Source organism: Mauremys reevesii, linkage group 8, assembly GCF_016161935.1.
Source record: "Mauremys reevesii isolate NIE-2019 linkage group 8, ASM1616193v1, whole genome shotgun sequence".
Taxonomy (NCBI): domain Eukaryota; kingdom Metazoa; phylum Chordata; order Testudines; family Geoemydidae; genus Mauremys; species Mauremys reevesii.
The window spans coordinates 94,306,267-94,323,075 of record NC_052630.1 but is presented as its reverse complement, the minus strand read 5'-3'; the positions used below and the strand labels follow the sequence as shown (position 1 = coordinate 94,323,075).

Here is a 16,809-nt window from a genome sequence, read left to right as displayed (position 1 = left end):
ACAGGGGGGAATTTGCTCTGCCACCAGTTGCTTTCAGGGGCTTTCAGTCTGACACCTCTCTCACTAACATTGTATTCGTGCCCTCCCTCACATATGCACCATGCAATCAATGGATAGTCATCTGCCTGTCGCCCGCCCACAAAACACACCAGGAAGGAAACTGCTGCTTTCTAAAAGTTGAGGATATTATTTAAAAAAAAAAGAAGAAGAAGATGACGACGTAGGCAGCCCCCGGTATTGTACCAGTTCCTCCGGGACTGAAGGAATCCTTTGCCCCTGTGATTCATACTGAGCTGTACAGTCCATCCGGCAGTGGCTGTGTCAGGCAGCCACTTGCTGATAAATGGGTGCTGGCTTCTGGCTGCTGCTGGCACAAGAGGCTGCAGTGTTTTCAGTCTCTTTGATTACTCAGGGCACTGATACTTCCTCTGGCATTTGTTTGTCTGCAGGAAGGGGTGTGTGTGTGTGTGTTCTTTTTTTTCTTTTACACATGTGGAGCCTGAACGTTTGATTCAGACTTTCTCCCTTTTTTCCATTTCCTGTAGTTTTGTCGCTCTGTTTTCTGGTGATTAGCCAATACCAGCTGTTCTGGTGATGAAGATGTCTCAAATCAATTCTATCCTGTCTGGCTTTCCAGGAAGAGGGTCCCCCCGCATCTCAGATTGAAATTATCAGAGTCACTGCAGGCAGGAAATTTGCTCCTTTACAAACTCGCACTCTCCCGCTTATTTTTATTGTTTTAACATTTTCCAGAAAAACAAGTCAGAAAACAAACCTACTTCCTCTTTAGAAAGTGCTGTTATTAACTTCTGAAATGCTGATTCTACTGGTAGGTCATTTTTTATCACTTTAAAGTAACTGCAGGATGACAAATTTAAAAATCACAGTCAATGCTGAATCAGCCTAAAGAACAAAACACTAAGAGCAACATTTTCAATCCTCAGTGCTTTCAAAGGAGCTCTTGAATACCACTTCTAGGCTTCAATGATCTCCAGAAGGAAAGACAAGATGATTTGGGTCTTTAGCACCAAAAAAAGTACCTTTATTTTCAAAGGCGCTGAGCACCTGCAGTTCCCATAGACTCCAGGGGGTGCTCAGCACTTATGCCTAAAAAGTGAACTCTTTATAAGGGAGTTCAGATGAGGAAAAGTTTTTTTTAACTCAACTTTAAATTTGGTACATTAGTGCTTTCCACATTTTTTTTTCAAAGATCAATATTAAGGGAGGATTTTTTGAGACATACAAGCTGAAGATACTCTGATTAATTTCAGACATTTTTGGTGTCCTTCTTTGCCTTTGGCAGAATGAAATTTGGCAAATACATATTTCCCACTGCAGGAAAACAATGTGTCTTTTCATAGCTGGGAATCAAGTTTTGGCAATTAAATTAGGACCAATGTCCATTGATCTCAGTGGAAAACCCTATTATAAGACAGAGCTCTTAGACCACATCCTGCCATCATTCTGCTCTGAGAACCCCTTCTAAGGTCAGCAGGAGTTTTATGCAAAAATATATAGCAGGATGTGGTCCACTTAAGGGCACTCTAAAGGTTGAAGCTCTAAACTGCACCTTTCCTTCTTCATTCTGTTGCTATTGGTCCTCTAAAATCAGGTCTTCAGATGAAACAAAATCCCAGCTTCTCAGTTGGGTGACCGAGCACAACTAACATAGACATTAGGGTCATCTGTAAGTATGGACACAAGTATGAGGCAAGCCTGTGACATTGCCCCTTGTCCCCACTTTGCTTTCTCTATCCTAGTAAGCATGGGATTGGCTGCATCCCTTTAACTTCTGAGGAGAATAACAACAAGGAAAGAATTTCTGCCTTAGATTGACCAGTGACTTTGGCAGGTGAAAATTGTTGCTAATTATTAGTTCAAGAGCATAGCTGGATGAGTGGCTCAGCCTTCATTACCACATGCCTTTCACCTGTGACCAGCACAAATGATTTCCTTGGTCACAAATCAGCTTCTAGCTTGAGGGATGATTGGAAGATCAAGTATCAAATCTGTAAAATCTCTAAACTTCTTAGAACCCCTGATTCAAAGAGAGAGAGAGAGAGAAAAGAAAAACTATTTCCCTTCAGTTTACTGTGTATATGCCTTTCAACAGAGATCTTAAAGATTGAGGTGTTACAGAGTGGCAGTAGTATAGGTTGCTAGCTAGAATTCTTGACTGGGAGTTGGATGGAAGAAGTTTGACACACAGCTCTGTCACTGAGTCACTACTTGATTTTGGGTAAGTCACATAACTTCTGTTTCCCTATTGGCATAAAAAGGACAATGATTCTCAGCTGCCTTTGTAGAGCCCTTGGTGATCTGTGAATTAGTGCCCTATACATACTTAGTAAAGGGCCTGTTGCATTTTTGGTGAATGTGAAAAAGGGGGTTGCATTGGAGTCTTAGCAAAAGTGTTTCCCACTCCTGCTTGGCTGCTGCCTTCTGCCCCAGAAGCAGAGTTAAAATGGTGTATGCTGAATGATTATTCTAGGCCAGTACTTACTGTTGTTCATGAATGGTCTATAAAAGTGAGTGTTTTAGTAGAAGTAAATTTGTTTGGATGCTTATAAGAGCCGGCCTTAAGTTCTATGAACCCAATGCTGTAGAAACTGCCTGATAAAACAGTCACCTGGTTGTCAAGCTGTCTGGAGTGATTTATGAACATGGGTGCCAATCTCAGGACAGATTGTTACAAACCAGGGCACAAACCCCACACTGTCTGTGTGGTCTATAAATAAATGTCCCCAACTAAATATCAAGTGTGAACATCTCAAACAGTATAACAGCCTTGGAGTCAGACAGTCCCCTTGTGTACTCTGGTCTATCTTGCCATGCAGGCTAGCCTGCCTTTGTGATAGATGGTCCCTTACACCAAAAATCACAATAATATTCAGGTTACTCCTAGTTCCACAGGACCAATCACATACCAGTCAATTGCATCTTAAAGGTCTCATCAAAGACAACACCTATAGCTAATCCTGTCTTAAGCTAACTAAAGGTTTATTAACTTGGGAAAAAAATGATTTTTTTATGAGGTAAAAGCAGGTAAACATACATGCACAAGTGAGTTACAGTCTTAGGTTTGAAAAAGTAATAGAAGCTACTGTAATGCATAAGCTTTCTATATCCTTTAGGGCTGACCGAAGCTAAGCAGCTTGGGGATCCCTTGCTTATGCTTAGAAATATTGCCATCTCCAAATTCCAAGCAGCATAGTCATACAGATTTGTCTGATCAGGGATTTTCATTCTCTTCCTGCCAGAGTTCAAACTATGATGGGATGAGGGTTTAAGCACATACCCTCTTCATGGGTGTTTTGCAGGGGGGATACAGATGATATAAGTGAGATTAATGCATAAAGCATTTCATAAAGTCCAAACACTAAACACCTGTCTATAACACTAATACCTAAATACTAACATACAAGTGAGCCAGACTGACTAATGCACAGCTGGAAACTAGTGTTCAGTGAGGCCTAGGAGCCTTGGCATGAGCTGGCACCTCGTCTGCCCGAGTCACAGTGGTAACTTCAGAATTAATGGTAGGAGACCAATTAGACTGGCTTCCAGAGTCTTGGCGAACTGTGTTTTGTTTGGTTTGAGGGTATTACCTTGTGCTTCCAAAGCTAAAGTTTCCCTGAAAAAGTCTAATTCTCTTAATTACAAAAATAACCTTCAAATTGTGAAGCAAGCCTAGCTGATGAAGTGATGTCTGCCTGGGTCTGGGGTGTGACATGCCCCATTCCTGTCAATGGTGTGTTAACTGTGAACCCAAACATAAAGCACACATCAACATGAATTACTTCAGTGCTGATCAAAGAAGGGAGATAAGGATGCATAAGCCACTTCACCATAACAAACCTGGAAGGCCTTTTCAGGCAAATGCTTGCTGAATCTTGGGCCTTGCAGACATGGTGCAGGTCATTTTCCTGTAGCTCTGCTATGTGAACTATTCTTTCCTCTTGCTTCTAATGTTGTAAGGGACGTGTGTGGCAGTAGGCACTAGGTGGAATAACTAATGACCAAAATGGGGGAGTTAAAGGTGAAAGTTTCCTCTTAAGCGGGTGACCTTGCCATCCTACCCCAGCCAAAGGAGGAGACCTGTAGAGTTCTCAATGATCATGAAGCAGCTTTTATTCAGTGCCACAAGGCAATTGGAATGTGAAAAACATGAAAGTTAATGGAGAGGGAGGAGAGCTTGTGGTTAATGCACTGGACTGTGATTCAAAGCTCTCAGTTTGGTTCCTATCTATGCCATAGACTTTCTGTTTAATCTTGGGTTAGTTCTTAATCTCTCTGTGCCTCAGTTCCCTATCCATAAGGGTTTGTCTGCATGAGAAAGTTGCACTGTTTTAATGTAAAGTGTGATGTTAACCAGTGCAAATCCCTATGTGTTCAAACCATGCTTATTTCAGTTTCACTTCAGTCAAGTAGGAATTGGTTTACGTTCAACTGAAATAACTCACTTTTCACTCAAAGACAGTGTGTCTGCACAAGGATTTGCACTGGTTTTAACTAAAACACGATTTCAATTAAACCAGTTCAACTTTCCCATGAAGACGAGAAAGCGTTCCTCTCAGCCAGATTTTACTATGTGCGTGTACAGCACCGAGCACAATGATCTCAGTAGGGCCTCTACGCAGCGCAGGAGTGCTACTGTAGATCATAACCATAACAGGTGGGGCCCGCATGCTCTCGATCCCCTGGGGTTGCATGTTGGGCTGCACAGTCTGAAGGGTCCCTGTGTGCACTTCAGACCGACACAGATGTCCCTTCCAAGCTTTCATTGGGTCGCAGTAGAGAAACCATGAACAGAATGCAGTGAGAAATACCTTGATACTGGCCTCTTTAACAGTGGGGACTAAAACAAATAGGAGCTTGAATAATTTATGAGCTTTGTTGCCATCCTTGAGTTACATTCCCTTTGAATGAAAAATGTGCGAGTTCGGCCTGCCCCCCCGAAGCCGCATCACTGAGATGAAAGGAAATCTTTTAATGGCTTCCTGCTATTGTCTTCGCTTACTATCTGCTTTGCCATGAATGTTCTCGGTGGTAGGAATTCTTTAACACTATGTTCTTGTTTTGATTCCCAGGAACAATAAAAAAGAATACTGTTTGGAAAGGACATATGGAAATCTTCAGGGCTGAAAAATAGCTCTAAAGGGTAGTAGCGTGATAGTCACTACTGGCAATACAAATATTTGGTTTAGATATAAAAGAAACTTGTACTAAGCATACTGCTATTCTCTCTGGGTAGAAATGCATAGACTTAATGCCTGATCTCGTCAGACAGCAGTAGGATAAAGAAAAGCTTTATCACAGTCTTTGTAACGTTCTCTCCACCATAGACACTAAGTGATCTTTAATATAAGTCCAATGCTCCAAATGAGGAAAGAAAGAGAAATTAGTCAGAACAGGAAGCTTCAAATACTGTGAGACTAATTGAGTTTGGATAATTAAGGGGTTTTAGAGAAGTAATTCAGAGGAGAATGGGAAGGGAGGACAACTTAATTGAGATTGCCTGTCGGTCTGTGATTTCTGTATGCAGCCTTCTGTGGCATGTCTTGGTTGCCCTTCATCCTGACCTAATGGAGTTGATGTCATTTTTATGAACTTTATTAATTAGTACATTGCAGACTTGCACTTACGCTTTAAAGATGTTTCTACACTGTAAAAAGCACAGAGATGATCTTGCGTGTCTTTGCTTAGTGAAGAAAACAGTACCCCATAATGCATGCCAACTCAGGGACCCGGCTGGTAGCACTTGTAGGGTTCAGGCCAGTGGCTGGGAGATGAGGAGCAATTGCTAGATGCTGTTCCCTGCTTCACTAGGGGTTGTGAATTATGCAGAGATCAGATGAGTCTAGTACCCAAATCCTGATCTCTGTTGCATAAGGTAACCCAAGAGCAGAATCTAACCTCCTTTGAGGGGGAAAAAAATGTGGTAGCAGGGTGTTACAGACAGGACTGTTGAGGGGAGATAGCAAGCCAGTTCCATAGTTTAGAGTGGAAATGGATCCTTTACAGTTTGGCACTGATTATAAATAGTTAGGAGGTGCAGCTTAGGAAGCCAGGTTTTAGGAATGTGCTGGTGTCTCGATGATGCTTGCACTTATTGTTGGTAGCCACGCCAGCTCGGGGTGTGATCTCTGCAGATCTCAGAAGGAAAACAGGGCTGGGCCTGGCCACTAGTCAAAGGGAGGCTGCTAAACACAACCCAGGGTGCAGCAGGAGGTGGTGCTAGGGATTCAGTAGGCAGCATTCTTCCCTCGAAGTTTGTACTGGGCAAATGCAGAAGCATGTTAGTGCTGCCCTGCTAGAGGGCCCTCTTTTAGTTCTGTCTAAAACAGGACCTTGCCATGAGTGGTCACAGATTCACAGATTTTAGGGCCAGAAGGAATCATTATGATCATCTGTTCATTAGATCATTAAAGAGCTCCTGGCGCTTTTGGCAAGAATTAGGATATTAGCCCCAGAGCACTGCTAGATTACAACGTGGGTATTAAAGTCATCTTGCATATTTGTAGTGTTAACTGGATATGATACTCTTCCCTTCCCTCTCCTCCCTACATTTTTTGCATAAAGTTACTGTAGGCTATTCATCAGCTACTAAGTTCTACCCCAGAGGTGGCTGCACTTCAGTGGCTGGTGAAATGATTCTGGTGTGTGTGTGTGTGTAAAATATATATATAGTTTGTATCACGTACAGTAAACATAAATGATCATAGATACTGTTTTGAAATAATGTATTTAAGTAGTAAACATAGTACAAGTAACTTGGATTTTCATTATATATTTGCATATTAACTAGTTTACAGCACTTAGTAAGTATGGAGCATCTGTCACCATAAAACAAAATACATTGTAATTCTGGGCATAAACGAAAAGTGTTTATAGATTGAACACTTATTTTCAAGATCATAGGATTTCCTTTAGAATGCATTTTGAATGGAAGGTTTGCCTTCAAAATTACTGCATACTTCCATTTAGCACTCAGGTGTGTTCTGATCAAACAGGTAGTTTCAGTAAACTTTGGTACTGGAAATGTAAACACCAGAAGATTTCAGAAAATATGTATTACAAAACTTTTATATAGTGCCATATATTTCCTTGGAGCTTTACCTGTTCCCAAGACTTCACACTCTGAGGCCATGTTCCAAAGCTGAATGAGGTCAATCAGCAGACACTCGTTGACTTCAATCAGTTTTGAATCAGACCCTGACGTAACTTACAGGGATGCCAATGTGGAGCAAGTCTGCTGAGACACCCATGAGGATGTGGGGACTCACTATCTAAAGCAGACTCCTCTTTCTTCTCATTGCTTAGTGAGCCATATGACCATACCACCCTGAACAGTCTTAATCATATCTGATCTGTGAAGCTAAGCAGGGTCAGGCCAGGCCTATTCAGCACTGGGTGGGAGACTTTATAGGAATCCTTGGTGTGGCAAGCTTAGTGAGGAGTCCAGTGTCTAGGCCACTAGCCTGGGATTTGGGAGACACAACTTCCGGTGTGACCTTTGACAAGCCATTTAAGTCTCTCTGTGTCTCAGTTCCCCATCTGTAAAATGGGGGTAATAGCACTTACTTACCTCACGGGGGTGTTACAAAGATAAATACATGGAAAGGCTGAGGTGCACAGATATTAGGGCCATATAAGTAATTAAATTATGTAATTTAAGTAATCTAGATAGGCTTGAAGGAAGAAGGCGGTGGGAGAAGGCACAGCATAAAGCACTGGCAATGCAGACACTGTGAGCAGGAGTATGAGATACACAAAGGGCAGGATAGTATTGGGTCTTTGATGATAAGAAGCTTGAATGTGGGGCAATAGGGAACAGGAAGCCAATGGATGGAATCAATGGTGGTGGTGGTGATGATGATGTGTCTGGCTTCAAACAAAAGTGGAAGAAGGTGAGAGGCAGTGAGGCTAGCCAGAAGAAAGTCATAGTCCTTATGACACAATAACTGTCAGGGTGAAATGCTGGTTGCATTGAAGCCAATGGGAGTCTAACCACTGACTTCAGTGGAACCAAGATTTCACCCACCTGGTGAATCTTGATCAGCTCCCATATGGCTTGACACAAGTGTAGGATGGGCACTTAAAAATGATGCTGTCTCCCTGTAACTAGCCACTGTCATAATTACGCTGTATCATACTTCTTAAAAATAAAAGAATCTTAAATAGGTTTGAGCAGGCAAAAACCTCTGGCAATGTGTCCTGTGTCATAAATAACTATCAAGCTGGGACTATGCCTCAAAATCTCATTTGCTCCCACTTTACCTAAGAGTAAAATCTGTGATTATTTGCACACAATGTCTTGTTTCTATTAGTACTTTTAAAACTCATTATCTGGAGGCTATCTGTTTAATCTAAGGTAATTAGGGCAATAGCAGCCGAGTGTTATTTTTACACACTTGTCAGCAAGCAATCCGATTGACTGTATGCCAGTAATGTGTTGTGAACAGACCCTGATATGGGCTTGTGGCACAATTAGTGAAATTTCCCATGTAAAGGCAAAAGGATATGGCTCAAATTCTCCCTACACTTATACTGGTGTGCAGCCTTATTGACTTCACTGGGGTTACACCCGTGACAGAGAATATAAGGTGACTCTCTCCAAAGCAGGCAGCCATGCACTCGGCGCACAATGTGATGCCATTAACTTGGAGTAATGGGAGGTAAGGTGTTGCACATTTAAGCCACAGTCCTGCTTTTTTTTTTTTTTTTTGTGAGACTGACTGATGCTTACTCATGTCACGCTTATATACCTATTTAATATACAACTTTTCTATGTTGGCTCATCTTTTTAAAAGGATGGTTACAGTAATGAGTATACTAGTCAGTGTCTCACTTTCTTTAAAGCTTTCTTAGGGACTGTCCTTTTTGGTCCGTGTTGTACAGCACCTAGCACAATGGGGCCCTGGTCTATGACGGGAGCTACTAGGTACAGCAATAATACAAATAATACATTGTTGCTCATTCCAAAGTCCATCAGCGTTTAAACTCGTATGCTATTCCTTATGTTTATAACCATACTTTACATGTAAATCTCCAAGTACATCTGTGAACAATAGACCCCAAAGGTCTCCATTCTAATCTGAGATACACAAACCAATGTATCTAGAAATGCCTCCGGGGAAGTTGTGCACCTTGGGGAATATGTCAGTTTGAAGATACACGGGGTCCGATTCTGATCTTGCTTACGTTGGTTGGTCCCAGAAGTGATGTCATTGACTTAAATGGAGCTGCCCCAAGTTACACTGTTGAACTCAAACTCCAGCCAGCATGATAGCAGAGCACTTGTCTCAAATCAGAAAGGCACTTTTAATTTGAGGAGAGGGCTTGAAGTCTTCAAGAGTGCCAAGCCTACAATTGGTAACAGGCCTCTTCTGCATTGTTTGTATATGCTACTAACTTGACTCCAACAGTGACCAGAGAGTTTTCTCACCTTGAGGATCTCTGAGGAAATAATAAAGGAATCACCTATTTCCTTCAGCCTTCTGCTCCTCCTTCAAACGTTTCCATGCAGAAGTGGTGATTTAACACAAGAGGCTCTTTTCTAATGAACAGAGACTTGCTTGTGCCCAGAATTTGTATATCAGAAAATCGGGGACAAACTCCTGGATGCTCTCAGGGTAGAACAAATCCTGTGTGGTAACCTGCTATCATCAGGTGTTTTCACAGTGATCGTCATCCTTACAGCTCCTCTGGGGCTACCTAGGCATGGGGAAGTGGAATAAATAATCAGAAGATGTCTCTAGCTGATATTTTCAGCCAAATTGATATTGGTCCAAGATTTAACACTTCCTTTCTCTGCCAGCCACAGAGTAAGAATAACATGTTTTCAGGATATCAGAAACCACTAGAAATCTGTCATGCTTTGCACTTGAATACTGCCTTCCATCTGAGGATCTCAAAGCAACCCATTATTGGAGCCTCACAGTATGCCATGGCGGGGGGCAGGGGAGAGAGTGTTATTAATTATTTAGCATTTATTTATTACTATAACTGTCTGACAAATGAGGGGACTGGAGCAGAAATCTTGCTGTATGGATCTGAGGGCAGAACTTCAAATGCACTTCTTTCCCTGACAATCTGTTGGTGTGTTGTCCTCCCATGTATGCAGGGGTACCCCCAGAATTTTTTTCTGATGGTACATACCTTCAATCCCTGTGGAGCCATCCCTGCTTCTGGCTTCAGCTCCTCACCTGCCGAGTTTGTGCCTTGCTCTGCTCCCACCTTCCAGCCTGGCCTGCTCACTCCTCAGCCCTAAGAGAGGACACAGGCTGCTGGAAGTGGGGTGAGGCCAGGCAGGCCTCTGGTGCAGGAGCTGGCCCTCGGCAATAGCTAGGCGGAGAAGTGCTGGCCATGTCAGTCCCCACTCAGGCTTGGCCCCTGCAGCTCCTCTATCATGACGGAGGGGCCATGAAACCAAAATTAAGTGAGTAGCGCTGTGACCACCACACTCTTCCCCATTCATGGAAGTCGCAACATCCCTCACTCAATTTTGGCTCTGTGGCTCCTCTGTCATGACAGATGGTCAGCTGGGCCAAACCTGAGTGGGAAGTGGGGCAGACAATGCCGCTCCTTCTCAATCCCGGCAATGGTACACACCATGCACACAGCTGTGGGCACCACTGCATGCACATCTTACTGCAGTACTCTCATCTCGTCTCCCCTGAAGAGAAGAAAGGTTAATGACTTGCTGTGTGACCTTGACGAAGTCCGTGACGGAGCATGACTCCTAACCATCTGCTCTGACCCCTAAGCCTATATATGAAGAAGCCTCTTTTGCAGGTCTCTTCCTTTCTAAACAAAACTATCATTGTCATTGGGTGCCACTCCATTTGGTGTGTTTTGTCTTCGTGGCTATAGATGTTCTATTTCTGGAAACTTCTAAACGGTATGCTAAAATTCCATATCTTCAGGGCTGTAACTTGAATCTGAATAATATAGCTCTGTTATTCCCAGAAACTTTGGAGTAAGCCTCGTCCTGGTCTAGAATACCATTACACATTTGCCGTGTCTGTTAAAAATAAAGGTGCACTCGATGGATCTTTACTCCAATGTTCTACTCTAATTGCATGTATGAAGGTCAGGATAGTGGAATAATACCTTGTGGCCCTGTGGGTAAAACTTCCCCATGAATGTGAAATCCCTGAAAAATTGCAAAAGCCATTCTTACCCTGACAGTCGGAGGCACTTCCGCCTTTGTGTCATGCTGGTCTGCAGTGTTATTTACTCATGGGCTGCGTATATTAAGTGTAATGAGAGTTGCACCCCTTAGTGAAGAGGGCAATTAACCCCACATATGTAAATCTCTTGGATTTCATAAGCAGTAAATGGTGGGGAGGGGGTCTAACAGTGTGTTTTGGAGGCAGATCTTTAATCTCAGTCTTTCAGTAAACAGACCTTTTAATTAAACTGAACTTGTGGCTTGAGAAATGCACTTTGGGAATGGTTTTCCCCACATCTCTCTCTATACCTTATCTTCCTCTTTGGTCTAATCATTGGTAACACAAGAGAAAATAATAAAAAAAAATTGCTTCTAGCAGTCAAGTAGAGATTGCATTCTATTTGCAGGTGTATTGTAATGTCACTAAGGGTTCTGGCTGGAGAGTAGGTAGTGTTTGCTCACCAGGCTGCCTGTTTCCCATTGAATGCTGTGGTAGCAGAGTGTGCAGCTGAGCCAGAGAAGCTACTCCAAGAAATGACCTGGAGTACGAAGGGTTGTGCTGGGAGCTGCTGTGTCTCACCATCCCTTTGTTGGTGTCTGTGTGTGCCACTGCAGAAGTACACCCATCAGTCCTGTTTTCATGCTCTATTCCCCAGTGGGAGGAGGCAGACACCTGCAGTACCCAGATGCGTTGCTTGGCAACCCCCATCTGGGCCCAGACCCAGCCTCCCACTCCAAATACAGCCATCATTTCTGTGCTCTCAATACCCCCACGGTGAGGAGAACAATATATTGGACATCGCCCAGATACCCTGGCCTGACCAGGTCTTTATAAAAACACCCAGTTACCGTGATAGGCTTCCTGTCTGCACTGGCAAACCTGAGTGCCCAGAGTGCCAAATATCTGACACACGTCACTTGCCAGCATAATGTACTTTCCATCACTTATGCCCATAGTGCCCCGCTGTTCTTTGCATGGAGATTTTCTGATGAGCTGTCACCTGCGCCTGCCTCCAAATCACATGGTGTAGAAGTTTGGCCCATGCTACCAGAAAAAGCTGCCCCCATCCTGACCCAGATAGCCCAAACCTCTCTTCCTGATGGCTGAGAGCTAAAGACCAGCCCCTGGAGGCTAGCGAAAGCTGTAGATGATGTGCTGGGTATTTATAGAGCACTGGACTACACAGTAAAATTTAATCCTAGGCTCCTGCACATGCACTGTATTGAGTTCTGTGGGCCTGATCCAACTCCCGTCGAAGTTCATGGGAGTCTCTCCACTGACTGCAGCGGGAGCTGGATCAGGCCCTGCATCACCGCACACAGTTAAGTATTTAAGTTCAAGAAATGTGGATTTCTTCCTGGGTTTTTCACGTTTGGTGATAAGGTGCTGCACACATAATAAGGGAAAGGATCACACACGGATAATACAAAGTATGCAAGGGTCCATTAGTCAAGATTCAATGTAAAGGACATACAAGTTCCTGGTTTAGTTAAAGATGCTCATGTTTCATGTCTTGTCACGTAGGCTTGAGGCAGAGATCACTGCACTCTTGCCAGAAAATTTGTGACTTACACAGCTGCCAGTAGAGAGGTTCTGTGGTGAGGGCCAAATTACCATTTTGATTAATCTGTGCTGGAGAGTAAAACATTCCTGAGCAAGAGGCAAAATTTGCCATCCTCCCTGATTGCAGAATGAGTCTCTGTTTCGGAAAGTGAAGGATTTCATTTAGAGTAAAAGATTTTGTTTTTTTCCTAAATAAGTAAATGCATTTATGAAACCTCCTGTCCTCCATCCGTTAATTTACTGCTCTGTTCATTTTTCTTCATGGGTACTCCCCCAACCTCTCTGAATTTTCTCTCTTTTCTCCAATCCTTGACTCCCCTTTTCACCCAACCATGGGGAGTGGGGGATTTCCGGCTCCCATGTAGGATTCTTTCACTCCCTCCCTTCTTGTGTCTCCATCCTTGCCTGTGGGGATTCTCCCTGCAGATCCTGCTCTCTGGGGGAGGCAGAAATGGGAGGGCAACAGGGAGAATAGAGAAGTCACTTCCCTGAGCCTGGATGGAAACAAAGGGAGGCAGAGAGAAGCAAATGCTTACTGAGTCAGTGGCTTCTGCAGGGACAAGAAGAAAGCAGGGGTTACCTGGAGCCCTGAGTGAGTCATTGCTGGGAAGCTGAAGGGAAGACTAGGCACAGATTAAAGACCCATCAGGCATGAGCTTCCCTCTCATTTCTGCCCACTCAAGCCTCCTGTAGCCTCTTTGCACTAGCTGCAAGTAGCCTCTTGCAGGATGGATGGCTTTGAATAGGATAGAAGGAGCTGTGGGCTGGTGAAAGGGTCCTGGGAGCCAGATCTGGCCCATGGGTCACATGTTTGACACTCCTGGTCGAGACAGTGTCACAGTGGTTACATAAGCAAAATCTTATGAGTTACTATTGCTTTTTCCAGTGGTCTGGATTAGTATTGACTGGAGCTGAGAGTTGTCTTAGACCCTATTGGGTTTAGTCCTGGCACAGTGGCTACTCTGGCCATGACTGACAAGTTTTGGTTGTAGTAGTAGTAATAATAATAATAGTCACATGTAGCATAGACTTTCAGAAGGATAAAGGGAAGTTAGACAGTCAAATCCCATTGTAAGTCAATAGATACTGGGTGTTCTTTTTGCCTTTGAAAATCTCTCCAGGCACTTTCAGTGCAAGGTTCTCAAAAATATATTTCCCAACTTTCATAGATTAAGGGTCAAATTTTCAAAAGCATCTAAATCTCAAGAGATGAGTATCATTTCCCCCATTTTCTATATGGATAAACTAAGGCTTTGTCTACGCTAAAGGGAAAAGTCGATCTAAGCTATGCAATTTGAGTTACATGACTAGCATAACTCAAATCGACATAGCTTAGATTACTTGCCGCGGGGTCCACTCTACGTGACGTCAATGGGAGACACTCTCCCATCAACTCCCCTTATTCTTCTCGATTAGGTGGAATACAGGAGTCGACGGGAGAGCAAGATTGGCGGTCAGTTTAGCAGGTCTTAGCTAGACCTGCTAAATCGACTGCCAATGCATTGATCGGCGCAGCGTCGATCCTCTGGTAAGTGTAGACAAGCCCTAAGACACAAAGAGACAAAGTAACTTGCCTAAGGTATATGCTGAGTCATTGTTGCAACTAAAATTAGTACTTGGGCCTCCTGACTCCAGTCCTGTGTTCCAACCTGTAGACTATGATGCCTTTCTACTTGATTACAATAATCTCTCCCTAATAAAAGACAGAGGTTTTTGAGCAATTACAGATATTAAGAATGTACTTTGGAACACTATTGGGTCTCTCAAATACCTTTAACATGTATTTAATTCACTGGTTAGTTGCTTCATACTACTTTTCAGTGGGGCTTTCTGAGGCTATTGAAGTCTGGCTTTAATATTTTCTCTTCAGTACTTAAGACTTTAAACAGTATAACTTGGTCGTTGGGTTTCTACTCCACCCTTCTTGCACCCACCTCCAATGGAAAAATAAATCTTTAACTTGAACTTGAATTCACAGAGCGCTCTCAAACATTGAGTATCGATGTTGTTTCATTATTAAACCACTGTGCTGCTGTTACCATGGAAACAAAGCAACAAATATTTGGAGCTATGTAACACCTTCCACCAAAATTCCAGACAAGAATATTTTGGAAAGTGCTTCTGTCAATCAGGCCACTCCTGTTCATTGAATGAATGCTTTGTGTAGCTCGAGTGTACTCCTACTCAGACTTAAAAGGGTGGAACTCTCCTCTCAGCTTTATAAACAGTGCTTGTGTTTACATTTAAAAAAAAAAAAGAGAGAGAGAAATTAATGACTTCAGCCTCCAGTCTAAATGACAAATATGAGACTTCAGGAATGTCCCAAATTTAAAGCATAAAGTGTCTTTAAAAAAAAATTAAAAAATCCCTATTTCCCCATAGATTTACACTGGCAACTTGCCAAATGATTTCACCTTGAACCCAACACAGTCAATCCAGAGATGAAAAGGAAACACTGAAAACTTGGCCAAAAGTTATTTTTATCTTACTACAATAACATGAGCCATCTATTTATTACCAGTGGGGAGGGATTTTTGAATTCTGCCAGGTAATTTTTACCTGAGGCTTCCCATCTGTCTATACAGTTTTAGGTGAGGGGAAAAGTGACTAAACACAACAGGAGCTGCCTTCTAAAATTTAAAATGGTGCTATTGTCTGTCTTGGTCTGCTCCCTTGCTTTCGCCTGCAGACCAAAGTCAGGACAGTTTAACTATTTAAATGCCAGAAAGCTACTGGAATAGTTCACTGGAAGATCTAACAGATGAAGAGACCGCAAATAGAACAGTGATTCTGGTCCTCAAATCTTCTGAGTCTCACCATAGTGTTACACTAAGTAGAACTAGGAGTAACTTCCCTGACTTACCCCATTTTGTACTTAGTTGAACACCATGGTGAATCAGACCCACTGTGCATCAAATCTTGTTGCTCTTCTGAGGTGGACTTTATAATAGTGCATTCCTCTAGGTAGCAGCTTTCATACAAGGCAATGAAATGCTAGTTAATTAAGCACCTGGGAGGTGGGGTACAACCCATAGGGTTGTCTGAGTGTTGTTTTATTTTTTAAAATTCCAGTTGAGCTTTTCTTCATTATTTCCCCACAATGAACACCTCCTCACCCACCAGTGGTTGTGTTTTTTTTTTAAACCAACTATCATATAGTCAAGAATTGTTCAAATTTTAAGTTTTTTAATTTCAACCAGCTCTAAAAGTCATTTTCAAATAACAGAAAAGTTGGGATATCTCTGAGTGGTGGAATAGTCCTAAAAGCTTTGCTATCCCAATCCTTGGCTTAGTTGTAAAGTTCTGTTTTAGGTAACTGAAAATTGGACATGGCAGAATGAAGTCTCTCCCCCAGCTAAAGGTTGTCTGTGGATCAAATCCTAGCATGTGTCCTGTCCCAAAGGAGCATATAATCAAGCTACTGCCCCCTTTTATAGAAGGCACCTCTTTTATTCTCTCAAAACCCTGCCCTTCCATGTCGGAGGTTGCATTTTACCTCACGGTCCCTAAACAGCTTGAGGCAGATTCCTCTCCACCTATGGCTGGATTCACTATTATATTACTCCATATGCTGTTGTAAAGCCACTTGTGGAGTTACGCTGGAATAACTCAATGGTAAATCAGGTCTGGATGTTAAATGACATTCTCTCTAAAGTACTTCTGCTGTCCCACACAGGGTATTTTTCAGTGTAATGCTACAGCAAACCTGATTAGGCACTGGTTTGGTTAGATTAGATTTATTAATTAAAATATGCTACCTTTTATCTGTTTTTGTTTATAGAGATGCCTTAAAAAAAAAAGGGAGTGTGGTGGGATTCAAAAGCCAGGATTTAATAGGAGCTTGAGCCTAATTAGGCCACTGGGTGGCACCTGAAGGGGAGTTAGGAATAATTGGTGATCAAACCCAGGTAGCAAGGAGCTGGGCCTTCACCAAGGAGGGAGGACAAGGTAGTGGGAAAAGGCCAGGCAGGAGACCCCTGAGAACAGTAGTTGGCAGTTTTCTGTCTTTGGCTAAAGGCGGAGAGACGCCGGAGGTGGGTTGTCCTGAGCTAGGAGGAAGCTGGAGGCA

At 42.9% G+C, this 16,809-nt stretch overlaps 1 protein-coding gene across 4 annotated transcripts in view; it reads left to right on the top strand.

The window, feature by feature from the left end:
- Nucleotides 1-1,945: 1,945 nt before the first annotated feature.
- Nucleotides 1,946-16,809, top strand: part of FGGY (FGGY carbohydrate kinase domain containing) — a 365,851-nt gene continuing 350,987 nt past the window's right edge. For all 4 annotated transcript variants that reach the window (XM_039486503.1, XM_039486506.1, XM_039486504.1 and 1 more), the window contains exon 1: nucleotides 1,946-2,239. The gene's annotated coding sequence lies outside the window, so the exon portion shown is untranslated. The remainder of the gene's footprint in view (nucleotides 2,240-16,809) is intronic.